The sequence below is a fragment of the Halichoerus grypus genome, chromosome 13 (assembly GCF_964656455.1).
Source record: "Halichoerus grypus chromosome 13, mHalGry1.hap1.1, whole genome shotgun sequence".
Lineage (NCBI taxonomy): Eukaryota > Metazoa > Chordata > Mammalia > Carnivora > Phocidae > Halichoerus > Halichoerus grypus.
Genome location: NC_135724.1, coordinates 30,462,873 through 30,489,601, shown reverse-complemented (window position 1 = coordinate 30,489,601; position 26,729 = coordinate 30,462,873). Strand labels below are relative to the sequence as shown.

Below are 26,729 nucleotides of genomic sequence, written 5' to 3'. Positions count from 1 at the left end.
TGAGGGTGGAATTCCCATGGGGGGTTTAGTTCCCTTAGAAAAATAGGCACCAGAAGCTCTCTGCCCCTTTCCACCACGTGAAGACACTGAAGGAAGGCGGTCATGTACATCCAGGAAAAAAGTCCTCATCGGGAACTGAATTGACTGGCACCTTGATCTTGGAATTCCCGGCCTTCAGAACTGTGAGAAACCTCGTCTGTTGTTTAATCTATGCAGTCTCTGGTATGTTGTCCTAGCAGCCCGGGCTGACTGAGAGATTTCTCAGTACCAATCCTCTGCTAGCCACATAACCATGTTCCTCTGTCCTCATTTCAGTCTTGGTGTCTTTTTTATCTACCAAATATGCATCTGAAGCTTTTCCTCTCACACGAAAGCCAGAAGCTTTTTAAACTACAGATATTTCTAGCTCTTGTTTATAGTTTATAGTAGGTGATTCATGTCTAAGAGTTTGGTCTGGTGTATGAAAGAGGACTTCCAGAAACACTAAAGGAGGGATATGGAAAGCATGGGGAACACTTAGAAATGTTAATTCACCCCACATATTTATCTACCATCATACTTAGCACTTATTTATTGATGTACTTTGGATGCACTCCTGAGCTCTAATGGTGAATGAGCATAGGAACAGATGCAAACCAATAAAGAAGTTAACAGCCTGTTTAAGGCACTTGTCCCCTGCCCCTAGTCTACAATGCCTCTGGAAGGTTTTATTTCGTTAATTAATAAAGTTGTAATTGGATCATTTTCCTATCCAAGAGCTTCTGGGAAAGTTTTCAGAAAAAAGAAAAAATATGAGATGACATATTTCCCCCCAAATTAAAATAAATGAGCTTCACTTTTGGCAGTAGTTGACTAGATAACTTTTATCAGTGCTGTTTCAGAGGACAATTAGACCAGCAAAAGACTTTGAAAATTTGAAAACATCTGCTTGGTGGTATGGAAGAGCTAGCCAGACAGTAAAGAATTATCAAGCCAAAATGAGGAACCTCCTATTTGGGACAGCTCTTCCCCTGAGAGTGACTGAAGGTTGAGTAAAACAAAGCAAAGGTAAACAAAGTAGAAGTAAACAAATGATTAAGATAACCGAATCAATGAAAGAGAACAAACATGAAATAGTGAGGGTCAGTAGGGCCAAATATGGTTCTTTGAGAAGCCCAATAAACTAGATAAAGCCCAGGTGACACTGAGGAAGAAGAAAAAAAGGTGGGACAGAAATAGCAAATGTGTGTGTAGAAACAGTTTTTATCACAAATATAATAAAAGGTTTTTATGAATTTGTCAGTACATTTAAACATTTTAATAAAATGAAAATTAAAGGACAACTTAAAACTGATGTGAGGAGAAATAAAAAATACGACCTTTCATATCACTATTAAATTGAATCTGTAATTTTAAATATTTCCATAGAAAACAATAAAAGTCATAGGCTAAAATGTCCATCAACAGCACAGAAGTCAAAAGCATACAGATGTGGAAGTGTTTTTGCAAGACGTGATATTCTTTAGATCTTGGAGCATGAATAAGTTATAAATATATGAGAGACAGAACATTAATAGAACAAGATCGGCATTTTGATGTGTACCCAATGAACCTTTTATTCAGAAATAGCTTTTGTCTTTTGGTTTACTATAGATATGACTTACACTGCTTCATTACTAGAAATAGGATGAACTTACACATCTCAGTTTAGGTCTTTCACCATATTCTTATTCAGAGTTATTTTAGGTCTAAAGCATGATAAATCTTGAGATTGGAGATTTGGAGGCAGCATGATGACATACTTTTTGCATAGAACATTACCAGAATAGACTACAAAGATCAAATACCTGTTGTCAGGTGAGTTGTCTTGTTGATTTCTCAGTGAGTCATTTGCACCATTGGCCACACTTCATAGATGGGGATTTTCATGACTGACTATGGCTTCAGGAGTTTGGACTTTTATCCCAGGTCAGGGAAGGCAAATCAGTGGCAAAATCAAATCCATTCCCTTCTCCTAGCCTGACCAGTCCTCGCTCTCACTCAGTCTGTAGACCGCCTCAAGGGTCATTCTCACTTAAGATGATTGAGGCATTCCCTAAAAATCCATTAGAGCTATGACACAAGTTTAAAACCTAGTAAAAATATCTGTAATTGTGGGGGGCTTCAACCAGCTAAAAGAGACTATGTTGCTTAATAGTAGGAAGAACATGCATGTTTAGGGCACCTGGGTGGCTCAGTTGGTTAAGCGACTGCCTTTGGCTCAGGTCATGATCGTGGAGTCCCAGGATGGAGTCCTGCATCGGGCTCCCTGCTCAGTGGGATCTGCTTCTCCCTCTGACCCTCCCCCCTCTCATGCTCTCTCATTCTCTCTCTCAAATATATAAATAAAATCTTAAAAAAAAAAAAAATGTTTAGGCTTTTCATGAGCAGGGGAAATAGGGCATTATGACCCAGGTGATTAAGTTTTTTCTTCGTTAATATAGCTCAATGCTAATAATTCAGAGTGAAGCTTTTTGAAGACATTAGTATCGAAGAGGAATTGAAAGGATAGAGTTTGATTGACAGGGTCTCTCACAACAAGGAGTCTTGAAGTGGGGACTCCCTGACTGGCTGATTTAGCAGCTAACCCCCCCCCCCCACCCATCAGATCTCTCCTTTCTTTCCTTAGAAGTTTTGTTGGCTTTCCCTTCATGGTTGGAGGATGGTTGATCCAAGCATCATCTCTTCCTACAATAATTTTGAATGCAGGTGGGAAGGGGAGTTATAGAAGGCTCTCCATTCATTTTACTTTGTATTTATCAGGGAGGAATATATTTCCAAGAGATCTTAAACAGAATTCCTCTTAGATTTTGATTATTTTTCTTGAGTATAGTTACACACAATGCTAGATTAGTTTCAAGTGTACAACACAGTGATTCAACTTTTCTATGTTATACTATGCTCATTACAAGTGTAGCTACCATCTGTCACCAGACTATTATAATATATCTCTATGCTGTGTCTTTTATTCCAATGACTTACTCCATAACTGGAAGCCTGTATCTCCCACTGTCTTTCACCCATGTTACCCATTACCCATCCCTTCCCTCTGGCAACCATCAGTTTGTTCTCTGTATTTGTAGGTCTGATCTGCTTTTTGTTGATTTTTTTTTTTTTTTTTGGTTCCACATAGGAGTGAAGTCATATGGTATTTGTCTTTCTCAGTCTGACTTATTTCATTTAGAATAATACTCTCTAGGTCTACCCATGTTGTTACAAAAGGCACAGTCTCATTCTTTTTTATGGCTGTGTAATATTCTGTGTGTGTGTGTGTGTGTGTGTGTGTGTGTGTGTGTGTGTGTTACATCTCCTTTATCCAACTGTTGATAGGCACTTGGGTTGCTTCTATATCTTGACTATTGCAAATAATGCTTCAATAAACATGTTGTGTATACCTTAAGAAATTAGTGTTTTCATTTTCTTTGGGTAAATGAAATTCCCAGAAGTGGAATTATGGGATCATATGATAATTCTGTTTTTAAATTTTTGAGAAGCTTTCATACTGTTTTACACAGTGGTTGTACCAATTTACATTCCTACCAACATGGCATGAGGGTTCCTTTTTCTCCACATCCTTGTCAACAACTTGTTATTTCTTAACTTTTTGATTTTCGCTGTCCTGACAGGTGTAAGGTGATAACTCATCTCATTGTGGTTTTGATTTGCTTTTCCCTGATGATGAGTGATGTTGAGCATCTTTTCACGTGTCTGTTGGCTATCTGTATGTCATCTTGGAAAAATACCTATTCAGGTCTTGACCATTTTTTAATTGGATTGTTGTGTTTTTGTTTTTGTTTTGGTATTCAGCTGTAAAAGTTACATATTTTGGTTATTAACCCCTTATCAGATATAGCATTTGCAGATGTCTTTTCCCATTCAGTATGTTGCCTTTTTGTTTTGCTGATGGTTTCCTTCACTGTGCAAAAGTTTTTTCTCATGTAGTCCCAATAGTTTATTTTTGCTGTTGTTTCCCTTGCTTTAGGAGAAATGTCTAGAAAAGTGTTGGTGTGGCCAATGTCAAAGAAATTACTGCCTATGTTCTTTTCTGAAATTTTGATGGTTTCAATTCTCACAGTTAGGCCTTGAATCCATTTTGAGTTTATTTTTGTGTATGGTGTTATAAAGTGATCCTGTTCCTTTTTTACATGTAGCTGTCGAGTTTTCTGAGCACCATTTATTAAAGATATTTTTTCCCACTGTATATTCCTGCCTCCTTTGTCATAGCATGGATATAAGTGGGAATTTATTTCTTGGCTCTATATTCTGTTCTACTGATCTGTGTGTCTATTTGGTGCCATTACCATACTGTTTGATTACTACAACATTTTAGTATATCTTGAAATCTGGAATTGTGGTACCTCCAGCTTTGTTCTTAAGTTTGCTTTGGCTATTTGGGGTCTTTTATGGTTCCATACAAATTTTAGTATTTGTTCTAGTTCTGTGAACAATACTGTTAGTATTTTAATAGGGATTGCCTTGACTCTGCAGGTTGCTTTGGGTAATATGGACATTTTAACAATATTCTTCCAATACATGAGCATGGGATATCTTTCCATTTGTTCAGTGTCATTTTCAATTTTTTTCATCATTGTTTTGTAGTTTTCAGAGTGCATGTCTTTCACCTCCTTGGTTAAGTTTATTCCTAGGTATTTTATTTTTTTAGGTGCAATTGTCAATGGAATTGTTGTCTTCTCTTTCTGCTACTTTGGTATTAGTGTATATAAATGCTACTGATTTCTAGGTATTTTGACAACTTTACTGAATTCATCTATTAGGTGTAATAGTTTTTTGGTGGAGTCTTTAGAGCTTTCTATGTAGAGTATCACATTATCTGCAAATAGTAACAGTTTAATTCTTTCTTACTAATATGGATGCTGTTTATTATCTTGTTTGATTGCTATAGCTGGGATTGCCAGTACTATGTTGAATGAAAGTGGTGAGAATGAACATTCTTGTGTTGTTGCTGATCTTAGAGGGAAAGCTCTCAGTTCTTCATAGTTGAGTATGATGTTAACTGTGGGTTTTTCCATATATGGTCTTTATTATGCTTATTTGTTGTGTCTCTAAACCCACTTTGTTGAGATCTTTAATCATGAACAGATGAATTTTGTCAGTGCTTTCTCTGCATTTATTGAGATGATCATATGCTTTTTATCCTTTGTTTTGTTGATGTGGTATATGATGTTGATCGATTTGTGAATATTGAACCATCCTTGCATCCCTGGAATAAATCCCACTTGATTGTGGTGAATGATGCTTTTAATGTATTAAACGTGATTTGCTAATATTTTGTTGAGAATTTTTGCATCTATATTCATCAAGGGTATTGGTCTGTAGTTTTGTTTTGCTTTTGTGGTATCTTTATCTGGCTTTGGTACCTGGATAATGTTGGCCTGGTAGAAAGTGTTAGGAAGTTTCCTTCCTTGTTTATTTTTTGGAATAGTTTGAGGAGACTAGGTAATAACTCTTCCTTAAGTGTCCAGTGGAATTCACCTGTGAATCCATCTGATACTGGATTTTTATTATTTATTTTTATTGATGCAATTTTGGTACTAGTAATTGCTCTGTTCAGATATCCTATTTTTTCCTGATTCAGTTTTGGAAGATTTTATGTTTCTAAGAATTTATCTGTGTCTTCTAGGTTGTCCAATTTGTTGGTATATAATTTTTCATAGTATTCTCTTAAAATCCTTTTTATTTCTGTGATGTACATTGTTACTTCTCTTTTATTTCTGATTTTATTTATTGGGTTCTTTTTTTTTCTTGCTGAGTCTGGCTAAACATTTCTCAATTTTATCTTTTCAAAGAACCAGCTCTTTGTTTTACTGATTTTTTTCTGTTGTTTTTATAGTTTGTCATTTATTTCTGCTCTGATCTTTATTATTTTCTTCTACTCACCTTGGGTTTTGTTTTTCTTTTTTAGTTCCTTTAGGTGTAAGGTTAGATTTTTTTGAGCTTTTCTAGTTTCTTGAAGTAGGCCTGTTTTGCTATAAATTTCCTATTAAAACTACTTTTGCTGTGTCCCAAACACTTTGGACCATTGTGTTTTTATTTCCATTGTCTCTGTGTTTGTTTGTTTGTGTGTTTGTTTTGACCTTTGATTTCTTCCTTGACCCATTGATTATTTAGTAGCATGTTCTTTAACCTCCACATGTTTGTGTTCTTTCTTGGGATTTTTTCTTGGGATTGATTTCTAGTTTCGTACCATCGTGGCCAGAAAAGATGCATGTTATGATTTCAGTCTTAAATTTATTAAGACTTCTTTTCTGGCCTAATATGTGAACTCTTCTGGAGAATGTTCCATGTGCACTTGAAAAGAATGTGTACTCTGTTGTTTTTGGATAGAATGTTTTGTATATATGTTATGTTCATCTGATCTAATGGATCATTCAGAGACAGTTTCTTTGCTGATTTTCTGCCTGGATGATTTATCCACTGATGTAAATGAAGTATTAAAAGTCTTCTACTATTATGATATTACCACCAGTTTTGCCTTTTACGTCTGTTAATATTTGCTTTATGTATTTAGGTGCTTTGATGTTAGGTGAATAGATATTTACAATTTTTATATCCTTTTGTTGGATTTATGTGGTGTCTTTGTCTCTTGTTACAGTCTTTGTTTTAAAGTCTATTTTAAATGTCTGATAAATGTATTGCTACCCTGGCTTATTTTTTCTACTTTCATTGGCATTGTAAATGTTTTTCCAACCTTCCACTTTTAGTCAGTAAGTGCCTTTACGTGAGGTGAGTCTCTTGTAGGCAGTATGTAGATGGGCTTGTTTTTTTTTTAATCCTTTCTGCCGCCTTATATCTTTTGGCATTTAGTCCATTACCTTCAAAGTAATTATTAAGGTATTTACTTATTCTCATTTTGTTAAGTGTTTTCTGGTTATTTTATTTTTGTACTTCTTCTCAGTTCGTTCTTCTCTTGCTTTTGTTGTACTTGATGAGTTTCTCTAGTGTTTGGCATTCATTCTCTCTCTCTCTCTCTCTCTTTTTTTTTTTTTTTGTATATCTATTATAGGTTTTGGGCTTGTGGTTACCATGATGTTCATACATAACATCCTAAGTATATAGAGTCTATATTAAGTTGGTTGTCATTGAAGTTCAAACATATTCTAAAATAATTTTTTTTTTTTTTACTCTGTCCTCCACATTTCATGCATATGCTGTCATATTTTCTTTATTTTAATTTGGAATTTTCTTATGTTTAATTATGGCCTCTTCTTTTCCACTTAAAGTAGTCCCTTTATCATTTCTTACGAAGCTGATTTAATGGTGATGAACTCCTTTAACTTTATTTGTCTTGGAAACTTTTTCTCTCCTTCAATTTTGAATGATAACCTTGCTAGGTAGCATATTCTCAGTGTTTTGTTTTTTCTTTCAGCACTTTGAATATATCATGCCACTCCCTTCTGGCCAGTAAGTTTCTGCTGAAAAAATCAGCTGATAGACTTAAAGGGTTTTCCTTATATGCAAGTTTTTGCTTCTCTCTTTTAAAATTCTCTATCTTGGGGTGCCTGGGTGGCTCAGTCGTTAAGCGTCTGCCTTTGGCTCAGGTCATGATCTCAGGGTCCTGGGATCGAGTCCTGCATCGAGCCCCGCATCCAGCCCTGCATGGGGCTCCCTGCTCAGTGGAGAGCCTGCTTCTCCCTCTCCCACTCCCCCTGCTTGTGTTCCCTCTCTTGCTGTGTCTCTCTCTGTCAAATAAATTTGAAAAGAATCTTTAAAAAAAAAAAATTCTCTATCTTAACCTTTGACATTTTAATTATGCGTCATGGTGTGGATCTTTTTGGATTCATCTTGTTTGTAACTCTCTGTGCTTCTTGAACCTGGATGTCTGTTTCTTTCCCTAGATTAGGGAAATTTGCAGCTACTGTTTCTTCAAATAAGTTTTCTGTCCCTTCCTTTTAGATCTTACTGGATTACATACCCTTGCCTGGCTGCCAAGCTTGGAGACTACCTATCAGTATATTAGTAGATTAAGGGCATTTCCAACAAGGAAAGAAGTCAAGGGGAATTGCATCCAAAAAGTAACTGCCATATTTACCAAGATGAAGATAATATATATTAATGTTCCTCAGGGCTTTATTTTGGAGGTATCCTATCATAGTCATGAAGAAGTAGAGAAATAAAATGGTTCTAATATCAATGATAATATCAATCATAATACTAATTGCTCCCAGTTATTAGCACCTACTAAGTACTAGTGACTATACTACTTAATATTCTTTACATGGATTATTTAATTTAATCCTTACCTCATGAGACAGCAAATATAATTCATCTCAGCTTATACATGAGAGGATTGAGGCTCAGAGAGGTTGGAGTAATTTGTTCTCAAGTGGAGAGGGAAAAACTCACATTCAGACTCAGGCAATCAGTTTTCAGATTATGAATGCCTATTGATTTACCATTCTACCTTCCTGGGAAATAATTGCATTCCTCCAAGAAATCAGTGGTTCTCTTTTTCTCTGAGAGGATTGGAGCATTCAGAAAGGGTACTGGGATCACACTGACTGCTTGAAGAGCTACTGTGTTTCCACAAGATGTGTCTGAGCTTCTCTATTCCCCAGTGCAAGGAACTGGCAGAAAGATCAGAAATAATCTATGTACAAATCAACTGCTAAGATGTGAGGATCTTTGAAAATCTAAGTTCTTCAAGGGTATAAATTGTCTTTCTTGTTCAAAGTAGTATTATCACTGCCTAGCAGATTACCTGTTAGGCTTCTAACAAATATTTATCATTTGTTACCAGTGTTGCTACTTCTGCTGACCTCTTACTGCATGCAATGAAAGATGCAAGTGTTTGATTTAAACCTTTTTGCAGTGTATTTAAAAATTGCTAATGATTCTCAAAATATTGTCAAACACATTAAGCCAGCTCTATGTGTAAATTAGCAAACCATAAGTGACTCTTAACTATAGGAAACAAACTGAGGCTTGCTGGAGGGGAGGTGAGGGGATGGGGTAATTGAATGGTGGGCATTAAGGAGGGCACTTGATGTATTGGGCACTGGGTGTTGTATGCAACTAATGAATCACTAAGTCCTACCCCTGAAACTAATAATACACTATATGTTAACTAAGTTGAATTTAAATAAAATTTTTTTTAAAAAATTAGTAAATTGGGTCTCTCTGTTTTTGAGACAGTTGAGACTCGATGAGGATATTAGGTAAGGTGGTTATGGGTTGGAAGTAGAGAAATATGAGGATGCTTATACATCAGGTATTATGCAGCAAGACTGAATGAGGATAGAGCCTAAATAGGGTAGGATGGACACACTGAAGCCTTGGGTTAGGAGGGATAGGTGTCTTCGGGAAAAGAGGGAACAGTCATTGTCATCAGTATTATTTCTCCCTGAACCATTAAGATACTAAAACTCATTAAGATGTAGTGGGAAGAATTTCAGATAAAAGTAAAAGACCCTTAATTTTAGATGTAATTTCACCAGTGATGTTGTAAGTGACTTTGGTAACTTTTCTGTTGAACTGGAATTTAAATCCCTCTTTTGGCTATGTAAGAAGTTTTAACTTACAGCTTTAATATTCCATGATCCTGTGAGAGAATGATCAAATTTGCCACTTCTCAATAGCCAAGGATGTCAAACCTGTGGCGGATACACACACCACCATTCCTAGCCTCACTTTCATTGAAGACATCACTAATCAAGAGGTACACTCTGTCCCATTAAATCAGGGTATGGCTTCAGGAATCGTCAACACAGCATGCCAACAAGCTTTTACTCTTCAATCTAAACTGGCATGTAGGTCATAATATCAATGTTATACCAGTTTCATAGCTGATAAAATGTTATTTGAATGCTGATATTATCATTTAGGTATTTTTAGTGCTATTTTAATTTCCTATTGCTGCTGTAACAAATCGCCACAAATGTAGTGACTTATAACAACACAGACATATTACTTTATATTTCTGGAGGTCAGAAGTCCTAAAATCAGGGTACCAGCAGAGTTCTGTTCATCTTCGAGTGTGTAGAGGCTACCTGAACTCATTGGTAGTGGCCTCTTCTTCCATGTTCAAGGCTAGCAATATAACATTTCCAAATCGGTCTTTTTTTTTAAATTTTTTATTGTTCTGTTAATCACCATACATTACATCATTAGTTTTTGATGTAGTGTTCCATGATTCATTGTTTGTGCATAACACCCAGTGCTCCATGCAGAACGTGCCCTCTTTAATACCCATCACCAGGCTAACCCATCCTCCCACCCCCCTCCCCTCTAGAACCCTCAGTTTGTTTTTCAGAGTCCATCATCTCTCATGGTTCGTCTCCCCCTCCGATTCCCCCCCCTTCATTCTTCCCCTCCTGCTATCTTCTTCTTTTTTTTTTCTTAACATATATTGCATTATTTGTTTCAGAGGTACAGATCTGTGATTCAACAGTCTTGCACAATTCACAGTGCTCACCATAGCACATACCCTCCCCAATGTCTATTACCCAGCTACCCCATCTCTCCCACCTCCCCCCCGCTGACAGCAACCCTCAGTTTGTTTCCTGAGATTAAGAATTCCTCATATCAGTGAGGTCATATGATACATGTCTTTCTCTGATTGGCTTATTTCGCTCAGCATAACACCCTCCAGTTCCATCCACGTCGTTGCAAATGGCAAGATCTCATTCCTTTTGATGGCTGCATAATATTCCATTGTGGATACCACATCTTCTTTATCCATTCATCTGTCGATGGACATCTTGGCTCGTTCCATAGTTTGGCTATTGTAGACATTGCTGCTATAAACATCGGAGTGCACGTACCCCTTCGGATCCCTACATTTGTATCTTTGGGGTAAATACCCAGTAGTGCAATTGCTCGGTCATATGGTAGCTCTATTTTCAACTTTTTGAGGAACCTCCATACTATTTTCCAGAGTGGCTGCACCAGCTTGCATTCCCACCAACAGTGTAGGAGGGTTCCCCTTTCTCCGCATCCCCGCCAACATCTGTCATTTCCTGACTTGTTAATTTTAGCCATTCTGACTGGTGTGAGGTGGTATCTCATTGAGGTTTTGATTTGGATTTCCCTGATGCTGAGTGATGTTGAGCACTTTTTCATGTGTCTGTTGGCCATTTGGATGTCTTCTTTGGAAAAATGTCTGTTCATGTCTTCTGCCCATTTCTTGATTGGATTCTTTGTTCTTTGGGTGTTGAGTTTGATAAGTTCTTTATAGATTTTGGATACTAGCCCTTTATCTGATATGTCATTTGCAAATATCTTCTCCCATTCTGTCGGTTGTCTTTTGGTTTTGTTGACTGTTTCTTTTGCTGTGCAAAAGCTTTTTATCTTGATGAAGTCCCAATAGTTCATTTTTGCCCTTGCTTCCCTTGCCTTTGGCAATGTTTCTAGGAAGAAGTTGCTGCAGCTGAGGTCGAAGAGGTTGCTGCCTGTGTTCTCCTCTAGGATTTTGATGGACTCCTGTCTCACGTTTAGGTCTTTCAACCATTTTGAGTCTATTTTTGTGTGTGGTGTAAGGAAATGGTCCAGTTTCATTCTTCTGCATGTGGCTGTCCAATTTTCCCAACACCATTTGTTGAAGAGACTGTCTTTTTTCCATTGGACATTCTTTCCTGCTTTGTCAAAGATTAGTTGACCATAGAGTTGAGGGTCCATTTCTGGGCTCTCTATTCTGTTCCATTGATTTTTGTGTCTGTTTTTGTGCCCATACCATACTGTCTTGATGATGACAGCTTTGTAGTAGAGCTGGAAGTCTAGAATTGTGATGCCGCCAGCTTTGCTTTTCTTTTTCAACATTCCTCTGGCTATTCAGGGTCTTTTCTGGTTCCATACAAATTTTAGGATGATTTGTTCCATTTCTTTGAAAAAAGTGGATGGTATTTTGATGGGGATTGCATTGAATGTGTAGATTGCTCTAGGTAGCATTGACATCTTCACAATATTTGTTCTTCCAATCCACGAGCGTGGAACATTTTTCCATTTCTTTGTGTCTTCCTCAATTTCTTTCATGAGTATTTTATAGTTTTCTGAGTACAGATCCTTTGCCTCTTTGGTTAGATTTATTCCTAGGTATCTTATGGTTTTGGGTGCAATTGTAAATGGGATCGACTCCCTAATTTCTCTTTCTTCTGTCTTGGTGTATAGGAATGCCACTGATTTCTGTGCATTGATTTTCTATCCTGCCACTTTACTGAATTCCTGTATGAGTTCTAGCAGTTTTGGGGTGGAGTCTCTTGGGTTTTCCACATAAAATATCATATCATCTGCAAAGAGTGAGAGTTTGACTTCTTCTTTGCCGATTCAGATGCCTTTTATTTCTTTTTGTTGTCTGATTGCTGTGGCTAGGACTTCTAATACTATGTTGAATAGCAGTGGTGATAGTGGACATCCCTGCCGTGTTCCTGACCTTAGGGGGAAAGCTCTCAGTTTTTCCCCATTGAGAATGATATTCGCTGTAGGTTTTTCATAGATGGCTTTTATGATATTGAGGTATGTACCCTCTATGCCTATACTCTGAAGAGTTTTGATCAAGAAAGGATGCTGTACTTTGTCAAATGCTTTTTCTGCATCTACTGAGAGGATCATATGATTCTTGTTCTTTCTTTTGTTAATGTATTGTATCATGTTGATTGATTTGTGGATGTTGAACCAACCTTGCAGCCCAGGGTTAAATCCCACTTGGTCGTGGTGAATAATCCTTTTAATGTACTGTTGGATCCTATTGGCTAGTATTTTGGTGAGAATTTTTGCATCCATGTTCATCAAGGATATTGGTCTGTAATTCTCCTTTTTGATGGGGTTTTTGTCTGGTTTTGGGATCAAGGTAATGGTGGCCTCATAAAACGAGTTTGGAAGTTTTCCTTCCATTTCAATTTTCTGGAACAGTTTCAGAAGAATAGGTATTAATTCTTCTTTAAATGTTTGGTAGAATTCCCCTGGGAAGCCATCTGGCCCCTGCTTTTGTTGGGAGATTTTTGATGACTGCTTCAATTTCCTTAGTGGTTATAGGTCTGTTCAGGTTTTCTATTTCTTCCTGGTTCAGTTTTGGTAGTTGATACATGTCTAGGAATGCATCCATTTCTTCCAGGTTATCTAATTTTCTGGCATATAGTTGCTCATTCTGTCTGACTTCTTTTATTATCACATCTACTTTTCTGATTCTGTCTCCTTATTCTAATGACCCTCATGATTATACTCGGCCCACTGAGATAATCCAGGATAATCAGCTCATCTCATGATCCTTAATCCTATCTGCAAAGTCCCCTTTTTCATGTGAGGTAACATATTCACAAGTCCTAAAGATTGTAAACGTGAATATCTTTGGGAGGGTATCATTGTTCCTACCACAGGTGCTTAATGAGTTTTGCCAAAGTACCTCTTTTATATGTTCTTTATTTCTCATGATACATTATTTTAAATATCTTCAATAATAAAAATATATGCCATGTTACCATTCAAATGTCTTTTATCAACAGGTTTGATAATCAAGCTGAGCAAAACTATTTTGGGTCAAAAATAATATTTGCCTGCAAAATAATGAGGCACATTTTCTTTTGGAGCTACTAATCTGATTCTGAAATCATTTAATAAGGAGGTGACCCAGAAATGTAGGAAAGAGCAGTGCTGTTATAAATGTACAATTTGCCAGACTGAATGTTCTGAGTGGTATATTGATGTAGATGTGTCTGTTACCACTCCAAGGGGGGTAATGCCTGTGTTTAGGGAGGTTGTACTGCTATTTACAGTAGCGCTTAGCATAGGGCCTGACTCATGCATACACACCAAATGATTGAATGGATAAGATAATGGTGTAGACACCCAATATATGTAGAAATGACAGATGTAAAATTTTATAAAAATGGAAAATATTTTAAGGGGCATCTCAGAGTCTTAGAGAAGGCCATGATATCAATATACAAGCATATGAATCCTATCTGAAGTATTTCCATAGTACCTTGTCATCTTAAAAAATGAAAATAGGGATGGCCTAACTTCTGTTGTCTGTTTTGCTATTTTAATCAGATTTAACAGTAAGAAAAATAGAGCATCCTTTGAAAGGGGGAATAATGAGTGCCATCCTTGGTAATTTTAATCACTTCTTAGCTCCTTTCCTGAGAGCCCCATCTGCCCTTCTAGTCCATCTGCTAGTTGTTAACACTTAGTCAGTCACTTGACAAAGGCAACATCTGAACTGAGAAGGGGGTGGGGGGTGTGAGATTATGGTTTCTGATGATTAGATGTTGTGATTGACACACACACACACATACACACACACACACACACACACACACACACACACACACACACACACTCCTAAGATGCTTCTGTTCAGGCTTAGCTTGAGTAGGACCTAGAGCCAGTTTGATTCATAAAGATAATGTCAGAATGGCTAAGGGAAATGTACTGAGGCAGATGTTCATGGCTTTGCCAGGCATTCATTTCTTCAAGAATCAGCTTTGCTTTGTAATAGCAACTGATGATCAAATTACTTGTTTAATCACCAATACAATAAAAAGACAAAATCTCCAGTTTCCCATTGGAGGAAAACAAGGCTGTTGGAAATCTTAGACTAATTTGTTCAATACTAGTATCCATCAACATTCAGAACAAATTATTTAACAGATGGCTTGAATGTACTTAGAAAAGGAAAGACAGTAGAAGGGACAGACTCTAGAGTCTTGTATTCAAAAGATTGTGTACTAACTGTCCAGGTTGGTGTTTGTTATATTAGAGCCAAGAAAACCAAAGTACAGCAAGGTGAAGGGATTACTGAGGGGCATTTGTAATGCATATCAAACACTGTTTACACAGTAGCCTTTGGGCTGGTAGAGAATTTCCTTTCAAGTTACCCTCTAACCTTCTTGCAGTCCATGCTTCTGAGCTCTGAGAACTCCACATAGTTCTCCCCTGATGCCCCTCTCCAGCAGACAAATTTTCACTCCACTTTGAAAATTTTAGTAATGAGATGCCTATCAACTTCACTTAGAACATAATCAGTGACAAGATAGTCTCTTGGTTGGGACGGAGAGGGCGGAGGTGTGGGTGTATAGTACATTTTGCTAGATGGTTTTAATTGTCACAAGTCATTTAGAGTAAACTTTTTTTTTTTTAAGATTTTTTATTTATTTGAGAAAGAGAGAATGAGAGAAAGAGCACGAGAGGGAAGAGGGTCAGAGGGAGAAGCAGGCTCCCTGCTCAGGGACTTGATCCCGGATGTGGGACTTGATCCCGGGACTCCAGGATCATGACCTGAACTGAAGGCAGTCGCTTAACCAACTGAGCCACCCAGGCGCCCCTAGAGTAAACTTTTTAAGATTTTATTTATTTATTTGAAAGAGTGTGCATGAGAACATGAGTAGGGGAAGGGGCAGAGGGAGAAGCAGACCCCCAGCTGAGCAGGGAGCCCGATGCGGGACTCCCAGGACCCTGGGATCATGACCTGAGCTAAAGGCAGAAAGTTAACTGACTGAGCCACCCAGGTGCCATAAATTTTTTTTTTTTTTCATTTAAATCCGACTCTTTTTTTTTTTTTTTTTTCCATCTGGAGATACACAGAATACATTTCATTTCCTTTCTAAGTGGCAGTCTTCTAAATCTAAGGACAAGTTACAATTCATTAGAAGAAAATCCCTACTTTCATATCCACATTTTCAACAACATTTCTCAAACAGGGAAAAATAATTCCAATGCATCATCTTCTCCCCCTTTGAAAGTTGACTAGAAAAAGATTAGGAGACCAAAAGCAACAAGTTTCCATGCAAGTTCAAGATGCAAACACGGAAGTGAAAAGTAATTGATGTGGAAAATATCTGTAGATATTTCTTTAATTTGAGCCAAGGTTCTGCTGTGATGTTAAATAACATAAACTTAGACTTGGTTACTTGTGATATAGTGTCAAGGTGAAGCAAATTAGCTGTCCATTGAAACATACATTGATGGGATTACATTTAGAGTACTGTGCTTTGATTGGATGGGCCACAATAAGGAAAAAACATTGATAAATAGCTAAGAAGCCAAAAGAATGACTAGGGTATTTAGAAACCATGTTACATGAAGAATAATAGAATTAGAAATATTTGACAAGAAAGAAAAAAATTTTCAGAGAGATATGGAAACTTCAAGTAAATGTAGTACTATCAGTTTAAATGAGTTGGACTTAGTTTATGTCACTTCAGAGAACAAAACTAAGTCCCTGAATTGAAAGGTGCTGGAAAGCAGCATTTGTCTTGGTATAAATAAGAAAGAATTTCTTAAGAAGTATATCTGCCAACAATGGAATGTTGGAAGTGCTTCCACTAAAAGCTGGAATGCCTGGCATGACAAGGCTGATGAAAAGATGTCTTTTGAGGAAAGATGTCCTTTAGGTTTCACCCAGTGTACGTGCTAAAATAAGGAGCTGCCAAGGATCTACTATGTAAAATGTGCTGATAGATTGCATGGGCTTTTTTCTTTTTTCTTTTTTTAAGATTTTATTTGAGAGAGAGAAAGAGAAAAAGAGAGCACAAGCAGGGGAGGGGCAGATGGAGAAGGAAAAGCAGTCTCCTGGCTGAACAGGGAGCCTGATGCGGGGCTCGATCCCAGGACTCTGGGATCATGACCTGAGCCAAAGGCAGATGCTTAATCGACTGAGCCACCCAGGTGCCCTGGATTGCATGGGTTTTCTAAAAGGGTGTACAACAAAGTTTCTTTCTTAAAAATACTTATACCCTAGTTCAGAAGTCAAAATATAAAAACACAAACATCTACTGTATTATAATCCTTTTGGAGAATGCATGATATCCAGTTAGGAGGATGGGATAATCGCAAAGAGTAGGAAGAGCACAAAAAATAACTCATGGGAAAGACATGAGGGGAAAAATGAATGGTAAGAGAAATGGGAACTATGAAGGGAGACAAAGGGTGGAGGTGTGAATACACATGCTGTGACCAGAGATAATTTTGTCCAGGTTATCATGTCATTCGTGACTATAATATGGAAAGTTGATTGTGAATAGACTGCATTATTGCTTGAAAGGCATATTTTGGAGTTTGACCTTTATTTTAACACAGTTGGGCACCATTTTTCGCCTTTGCTTGACAGAGGAATGGTATGATGAAAATGGTACTGAAAGAAAAAAGCCTGGATGTGCTTGAATAAGGAGAATCCGCACATAGTGAGCACAGTGAGACAGACTGTACTCCGGGAGAGGAATAGACAGAGTTCTTGGGGTGGGGAATATGCCGTAGGTCGCTTCAACCACTTCAGGCCTCAACAATTGCCTTGACACTCATTTAGCAACTTGTCTATGTCAAATGATGAGAGTTACCACTTTAGAGCCTTTAGCAACCTAGCAACCACAGAACCATAACAATGTTGTTTATCATCTCCTTGTCCAGCCTAATGATGCATGTGTCTGTTGTTTCTTAGACTGAATTGGAAAAAAAAATCTGCAATACACAGGAATATTAAATATTTCAAAACAGACCAGGGTGTTAGCCTCCTAAGTCTGAAAACTTGTTTTCATTAATAGTTTTTGGAATTGTCAGAGAACATGTGTCTTGTCCCCCTGCTATATGTAGGGACTTGGGAAATTTTACAAGGCCAGGAATAATATAATATAATATAACATAATATAATATATAAAACACACATATATAATTTTTATATATATACATGCATACATATAATTTCTTTATGCTCATCATAATTTCTAAGCATAGGTAAATAAATAGGATTTAATTACATTTACAGTTGCTGTGGAGATACAATGTCAGAAATAGTTTTCTATCTTGGTCAAATCATAACCTTAACCATAATGCAACTCTTTCTTGCTTGGAGAATGTTTTTTCACTTATTAATTTCATGTAAAATTTCCTATATTTTTAACTCCCTCTCATAGACTGGGTGAGGACAAACCTGAAATATAAATGGTAATCTTTTAGATTCCTGAGCCCTATTTTCCTCTACAGGACCTGCCAGCAATCTTAATGACTGATTAACTACATTCCAATAAGTATTCTGCATAGTCTGAATTAATTTGGTTGTAATGTTTGTTTAATTACAGCACTTAACTTAAGTTTTATAGTTGGTTATTCAAAGTGCAAGCTTGTTTGATTTTAATTTAAAAAGGAGAGAGAATATTGTGCAGTTGACTTCTCTTGTAGCCATTATGATTACATAACAAGACAACTGGTTGATGCAATTTCCCAGAAGGTCCAGTGGCCTAACCAAAAATTCCGTGCTTCGTTGCCTCTTACGATAACTGAAGTGCTGTCATTAATCATTCATGAATTTTTGCTCTTTTCATAGTAATTCAATAATTATTTTGGCCACTGTATGTGCCCGGCTCTTTACTAGGAGCGATCTTTGAGGTATGAGGGTGGGAATGGAACACAATATAGATAAGATAGAGATCTTGACGTTGAGTAGCTCATATTAAGTGTGACCCATAGAAATGTAAATTTTCAATTACACTGGAATATAGTGAGTTGCATAATAGACTTATGTGAACAGTTAAGTGGTAGTGTAAGGGAAGAATCAACTCACATTGCCTGGGGGACATTGGAAGACTTCCCAGCTAAGGTAGGAGGAGAGGTTTGAGAGAAAAAATTTCCCTTGTACGATTTCCCTCATCAAGTGGTAGAGTCAGGTATATTCAATGAATGGCAAATGGCTCTTGGTAGAGAAGGAAATCAAGGTGGGGGTTGGGGTGTGGAGAGCTGGGGAGTTTTGCTAAATGGATTTGAGTTCAGCTTGTGGAAGCCTTGAATATCATGACAAGATGAGTTTGATTTTTTTTGGCTGGAGAAGGAGAAAGATGCCTCTAGAAAGAAAGGAAAGACGCACAAGAGTGGATTTAATTGAGGAACAATATGCCTGAAGAGGTATAATCTAGTTCCGGTTATGAAAATGGAGTGGGGGAGACAGCAAGGAAAGAGGTAAAGCTGAATAGAGAAAAGGATGAATTTGAGGTTATAATAGGAAGAGATGATTAATTTTTATGTTCTTCAGTAACACTTTAGCAAAAGGCAAATCCTCTTTGGATAAAACAGGAAGCTCTTTTCAACTAATAAACCAGAGATTCAGTTAGCAACAGCTAAAAGCAAGGCCCTTGAGGATGGTGGATAGGACAATTAACTGTAGCTGGAAGGGTGACAGGGAACTGGTGCTGGGATAATGCAGGCAGATGAGAGAGGAACCTGGAAGGCAAACTTGGAGGACTTGAATGATAAAATTTACGTCTTAAAAACCTCTTTCTTAAAGAGCTGGTTCTAGTTTATAAGATGCAAGATTGCCTACCAACTGCTCAGGAAATCTATATACTTGTGTGCTCATTGTTGTCAGCTTCTCTGAAGTGTGATTAGCCCATTAAGCCCCACTGGATGGTAGGAAGTCCTTCAAGATGGTCAGACCCTGAGTTCTATATGGCCACCTTGCCTCAAATGTGATTTTTATTGATATGGGGCCTTTAGAGGATTGCACTGTGGTTGGGAAGTCATTGCAAAAGTATTTTGGGGTTTTGGTGCAACTTGCATTGTTACAGAAATATGAACAAACAGGACGTAAGGGATTCCAAGGGCCCTCTATATCTGTGAATTCTCAGGACTTCAGGTAAAAGAAGAAAAATTCTCACACAGTATCAAGAGAGAGGAACAGTTAGCATCAACAGGATAAGTGTGGTGAATTTTCAAGAGTACTCTACATTAACCACAAGGTCTGAATTGGTAGCCTACTTTTTTCGATTGCAGTCCTTTAATTTTTTTTTTTTTTTTTTTTGAAGTAGTTAGAACCAAGTAAGATAATGTATCTGGAAAAAAAAACTTTGTAAACATCAGAGTTGTACCTACATGACACATTAGTAGTAGCACCATTTTTGTTTGTGAGACACTTAAATATCACGTGCCATGTCTAACACATAAGTGCTAGAAATTGTTGATCCCAGACTTAAAAACAAACAGAATTCATATTCCATATTTAAAAAAATCAAGTTTATTTTTATTATAAAAATAATGCCTGCTTATTATAGAGTGTTTACTATATAAAAAATAGACCAAAAAAGTCATGTTTCTGTCACTCAAAACCAACACATTCTGATGTGTTTTTCTGTAGAAAACATTATCCTGTGAAAATGTGTAATTTGTTTGTTTCACATAGTTGTGATCATACTTTATAAAATGTTGAATTGGACTTTTTCATTTAGCATTGAAACATAAGGATAGTCTCATGTTATTTTAACCTTAAAGAGAGATCATTTTTAGCAACTTCGTAGAATCCTAACCATTGGATATGTCTGCTTGAGTCTTGTAAAAAATGTCAGGGTCTGTGGTTTCTTCCAATATAACTTACTTTAATGTTAGCATATTTTAATTTGTTCTTATGTTAGGGTATATCTAACTTAAAAGCACAAAACTCAGAATGAGGTAGATAATTATGGGAAAGGCATGAAAAACGAGGCTCAGTACAAATACTTTTGCTCTTATATTGGTAATGTAGAAGAATTACCTAGATCAGGGGTCCACAAATTTTGTAAAAGGCCAATGAGTAAACATTTTAGGCTTCGCAGGTCATAAAACCTCTGTGTAAAAGCAGCCATAAGTACCTCACATCAACAAAAGAAAGCATAAAAAACCATATGAGCATTTCAATAGTTGCAGAAAAAGCATTTTGCAAAGTCCAACATCTGCTCATGATAAAAATGTTTAACAAAGTATGTTTAGAGGGAACATACCTCGACATAATAAAGGCCACATATGAAAATCCACAGCTGACATTATAATCAATATGAAAAACTGAGAACTTTTCTCCTAAGGTCAGGGACAAGACAAGGATGTCCACTCTCACTACTTTTATTCAACATAATACTAGAATTCCTAGACACAGCAATCAGACAAGAAAAAGAAAAAGCATCCAAATTCATAAAGAAGTAAAATTTTCACTATTTGTAGATGACATGATACTATATAGAAAACCTTGATGACTCCACCAAAAAATACTAGAACTGACAAATGAATTTAGTAAGGTCACAGAATACAAAATCAATATACATAGGGGCACCTGGGTGGCTCAGTTGGTTAAGCATCTGACTTCAGTTCAGGTCCTGATCTCAGGGTACTGGGATTGAGCCCTGTGTTGGGCTCCCCACTCAGCTAGGAGTCTGCTTCTCCCTCTTCTTCTCCCCCCCTCCATGTTCTTTCTCTCTCTCAAATAAATAAATAAAATCTTTTAAAAAATCAACATACAAAAGTATGTTGCACTTCTGTACACTAATGAAGCAGAAGAAAGAGAAATTAAGAAAACAATCCCATTTACAATTGTGCCAAAAATACTAATATACCTAGGGATGAACTTAAAGAGATGAAAGACCCACGCTCTAAAAACTATAAAACACTGATGAAAGAAATTGAAGATAACACAAACAAATGGAAAGTTACTCCGTGCTCATGGGTTGGAAGAACAAATATGGGTAAAAAATTCCATACTACCCAAAGTAATCTACACTTGTAATGCAATCCCTGTCAAAATACCAATAGCATTTTCACAGAACTAGAGCAAACAGTCCTAAAATTTGTATGGAACCATGAAAGACCCCAAATAGCCAAAGCAGTCTTGAAAAAGAAAAACAAAACTGGAGGTATCACAATTCCAGATCTCAAGATACACTTCAAAGCTGTAGTAATCAAAACAGTATGGTACTGGCACAAAAATAGACACACAGATCAATGGAACAAAATAGCCCCCAAATAAATCCATGATTATATAGTCAATCTTCAACAAAGGAGGCAAGAATATCCAATGGGAAAAAGTCTTTTCAAACGGTCTTTGGAAAAGTGGACAGCAAAAGAATGAAACTGGACCACTTTCTTAAACACAAAAAATCAAGATAGATTAAGAAACCTGAATGTGAGATCTGAAACCATAAAAATCCTAGAAGAGAGCACAGGCAGTAATTTCTCTGACATTGGCCATAACATTTTTCTAGATATGCCTCCTCAGGCAAGGGTAACAAAAGTAAAAATAAACAATTGGGACTACATCAAAATAAAAAGCTTCTGCACAGCAAAGGAAACAGGAAAACTAAAACACAATCTACAGAATGGGAGAAGATATTTGCAAATGACATGTCTGATAAAGGGTTAGTATCCAATGTATATAAAGAACTTAACATCCAAAAAAACAAATAATCCAATTTAAAAATGGGCAGAAGACATGAACAGCCATTTCTCCAAAGAAGATATCTGGATGGCCAACAGACTGCATAAAAAGATGCTCAACATCACTTATCATCAGGGAAATGCAAATCAAAACCACAATGATATATCATCTCACCCCTGTCAGAATGGCTAAAATCCAAAACACAAAAAACAACAAGTGTTGATGGGAATGTAGAGAAGATGGAACCCTCATGCACTTTTGGAAGGAATACCAACTAGTGCAGCCACTATAGAAGACCGTATAGAGTTTCTTCAAAAACCAAAAATAGAATTACCATATTATCCAGTAATTCTACAACTGGGTATTTACCCAGAGGATATAAAAACACTAATTGAAAAGGATATATGCACCCCTGTGTTTATAGCAGCATTATTTACAATAGCCAAAATATGGAAGCAACCCAAGTGTCCATTAACTGGTGAATGATAAAGAAGATGTGGTATATACATACAACAGTCTATTACTCAATCATAATAAAGAATGAATTTTTGCCATTTGCAACAACATGGATGGATCTAGAGGGTATAATATCAAGTGAAAAGTCAGAGAAAGATAAATATATGATTTCACTCCTGTGTGGAATTTAAGGAACAAACGAACAAAGAAAAAGACAAATCAAAACACAGACTTCGAACTCTAGAGAAAAAACTGATGGTTACCAGAGGGGAGGTGCGTAGAAGGATGGGTGAGAGAGATGAAGGGGATTGAGCACACTTATCATGATGAACCCTGAGTAATGTATAGAATTGTCTAATCATTCTATTGTACACCTTAAACTAATATACTTTATGTAAACTACACTAGAATTAAAAGAAAAAATTTTAAAGCAGCCATAAATACTATGTAAATAAATAGGTGTGACTGTGTTTCAATAAAACTTTATTTACAAAAAGAGTCAGTGTGCTGAATTTGGTCCCTGTGAAGTAGTCTGTTGGACTGATGCTCCTGATTATGTTTCCAGTTACCTATATGTAGCATGTACCGGGGTGATGAGGGGAGGCATCCTCCCATATTATTCCATATAACAAATACTTAAATAGTCCTTTTTATATGCCAGGTACAGTTCTCATTTCTTTAAATATATTTATTCAATGAAACTTTAATAAAACTGTGGAGTTTTTCTAATGTCAGGTTTACAAATCATCTATTACATTCCTTGAAAATTCTTCCTCCCCTCTTGGAATACCCAGTGTACTAATTGTCCCATGGTTTTCCAAAACTAGGCTGCTGTTAAGAGAGGATAACACAGGTCATTTATATCAGATGAGTGTTAATATCATCAGAAAATAGTATCCCAAAGCATACTTTGCCACTCAGGAGAGATTGGGAACCATCTCTTTGTCCCTTATTCTCATATCTAAAATGGGGGACTTCAATGGTTTTTACTGCTCACTGTAAATCAAAATCACCATGGGGGCTTTTAAAATATCTCTACTTTGTGTGTGTCATTAGGGCTGGGCTTTAGGTATGTATGCTTACCAAGCTAAATGGATTCTCGTAAAGTGGGCCTAGTGGTCCTCCACCTTGTTGCATGCTGAAATCACCCGAGAAGCTTTCATAGCTACTGATATTTCCAGTCACACCTCTAGAGATTTTTATTTCACTGGTCTGTGATATGATCTTGGCATCAGTATTCTTTAAAGCTTCTCAGATGATCCTACTGTGCAGTCACTGAACTCTATGGTCATCCTTGTGCAGGGGCCACGCTAATCTTCTCCGTATTCCAATTTTGGTGTATGTGCTGCCCAAACGAGCACCACTGAGCTGTACTCAAGGTAGACCTCTGACTAGTGTTTGCAGATGGGTTTGGATGGATGTGAAGATCTTTTTTCTTAACTTTGCTAAGAATCCATGATTTCACATTTATTAGACATGCTTCGGTGGAATATGGCATTTAGGTTATAGAAAACCCTGGTTATCTTAGGTCATGTTCAAGTTGTTATTTCTGGGTCACAGTATTCAAACTTACTTAAATTATTTTGAGAATGCTGCATGGGGACCTTAAACTACTCTGAAAAACATTTGCAGCCTAATAGAAATCATGCACAGCCTTCTCATAAAAAAATCAAAATGTAATTGGAGCATATTAAATAACTCTATTTTTAGAGCAACTGAAGTAATGTCCTAAGACCATATTGAAGAGATGAGTCTGCTGCTGCTTGTTTGAATGGAATTCGGTTAGAAGATTTGCGTTTGTGCACTTGAGGCTTTAAGATTCAATGATCAATCTATCACAAAACTAATTTATATCCTACACTGGTGTAAGATAGGCACTCTTCTCTGCTATGGAGGATAGTAAACTGAAGAAAATAAAATCCTCCTCTTTCAGTAATTTATAATCTTACTTGATGATAAAACTTAAACGTGAAACATAAGGCCGTCAACACCAAGTGCCTGCTGCTGTGAATTCAGAATAGCAAGGCTGATCTCTGTGCAAGGGGTAATTAGAGATGGCATGGATGGAACAGAGCTGTTGTGTGCAGTGTGGGCCACCTTTATAAGGACACCTGGAGTGTGTGTTAAGAACTCAGATTCCTAGGACACACCCAGACCTACTCAATCAGTCTCTCTGGGCTAGAGCCTGGGAATCTGCCCTTTAAACAGAGTTTTCAAACCTTTACTATGTACACAAAGTTTTGATGCAATAGATGCAAAATAAGCTAGGCCTTATATGATGGGTTGGAGTTAGGGAATAGTAATGAGTAGTTCACATGTATTGAAAGCTAGACACCTTTTTAAATTTATTTTTAATTTTTATTTCTTAAAGATTTTATTTATTTGAGAGAGAGAATCTTAAGCAGATTCTGCACTGAGTGTGGAGCCTGATGAGGGGCTCTATCTCACGACCCTGAGATCATAACCTGAGCCGAAACCATGTCAGATGCTTAACCACCTGCCCCACCCAGGCGCCCCTAGACACTGTTTCAAATGGTTTAAGTGTACTACCTCCTTTAAACTCCCCAGAACAAACAAAAACTATGAGTCAAATTTTGTTATTATCCCCATTTGATATATGAGGAAACTGAGGCACAGGGAACTTGAGCAGCTTGCTCAAAGCCACACAGCTACTCAGTGGCAGAGGCAAGACCTGGGGACAGGCAGTCTCTCTCCTGACCCTATACTCCAAATGACTTTTTCTCTAAGCCAGAAGGAAGGAAGAACACATTAATTCTGACAAACTCATAGATTCATTTGAACACAGGGATGAATTACATATAAATAGAACTTATAAATGGTCTGAAAAATAGTGAAGTTTCTGTTAAGAGCAGGTGAGAATTACAGTACAGTCCCAGGCACAAAAATAGAGTTGAGCTGACCCTGGGTTGTCACTGAGGGATGAAGGAAACATTAAGAAGAGGTTGTAGTTCAAGGCCCTGATCCCATGTAAAACTTCCCAGGAATACAGAGATTAGCAGGATTGCTGCAAAGGATCCTGAGTCCCAGGAATACTTAATAAGACCATCAGTTCTCGAGAGGCCGTTGCTCCCTGTATGACCAGCTTTGATACATTTACAGTGGAATCAAGTGGGAGAACCCAGACTTTTGCTCCAAACCAGATCAGTTCAATTAGGCACTCTTCCCTCTCTCTTTTGGAGCTGGAATCAGGTAAATTTATGGTAAAGAAAGTGAAATTTTCTTCAGAGGGCAGCAAATCAGTATTTTGGGGGTATCTTTGACTTGACCAAATATTCTTGTGGGCATTCTGGGCATCATCGTGGGAAACCGTGAGGGGCTGGTACAGGCAGAGCAGGAGCCGAGTCTTGATGATGTGTGGGACCCAGCTGCAGCTGGTGGCAGAAGTAGTACGAGGACTTTGACAGCTGGATGAGCCCTGCTCGCTTCCTGTGCTGTGTAGCAGGCTGGAGCACCAGTCACAAAAGTAATTTCTGAACAGGCAAATGCACCAAAGGTGAGACAGAACCAATTAGCCTTGGCAGTGTAGCAGACACATTAAAACCTTTAATTCATTGGTTTTCGGGGACCCTTCTTTCTTCTTAAATATTACCATTGACCTCTCAAATAAACCTATCTCAACATCGAAGAAAAAAGCTGTTAGAAAGTCCATATGAAATATGTAGCACATCAAACAGGAATTCGATAGTTAACGTGACAGGTGGCATTGCTGCTTGCTTGGACTTGTCTACTCCCGACTCATCAACAGGTGCTATCTGCAGCCATATATTGTTTTAAAATGTAAGGCTACAGATGATGAGAGGATTGCCGTTGAGAAGACAGTTTGTGACTCCCAGTTTGCGAGAGGAGGGGGTACACCACACCACACAGGGCCATCCATAGGAGGAGGCACCAGGGTGGGTCAGGAGGCAGAGAGAGCCAGGGGGAAACATGGGCACGAACCTTCATTCTGGTCTTAGAGGGAAGGAATGGGTGAGGCAAGGTAAACTGGTTTAGGATTGAGTAAGTGAATATTTTCAGCAGGCCATAGGGCATAGAGCATGTTCCTAATTGCCTGATACTTGGTCCTGAAGTGTTTAGGGCAGGGGAATATCGATTCTACAGTATAAGATCTCCGTAGAGGAGG

At 37.5% G+C, this 26,729-nt stretch overlaps 1 protein-coding gene and 1 non-coding gene across 6 annotated transcripts in view; one reads left to right on the top strand and one right to left on the bottom strand.

The window, feature by feature from the left end:
• The window catches only part of LOC118536237 (uncharacterized), a 568,523-nt gene that overhangs the window by 141,487 nt on the left and 400,307 nt on the right, over window positions 1-26,729 (top strand). The window lies entirely within an intron of this gene.
• LOC118533813 (U6 spliceosomal RNA) lies at window positions 23,844-23,946 on the bottom strand. The gene has a single exon (XR_004916383.1). It is a non-coding gene; the product is annotated as a U6 spliceosomal RNA (small nuclear RNA).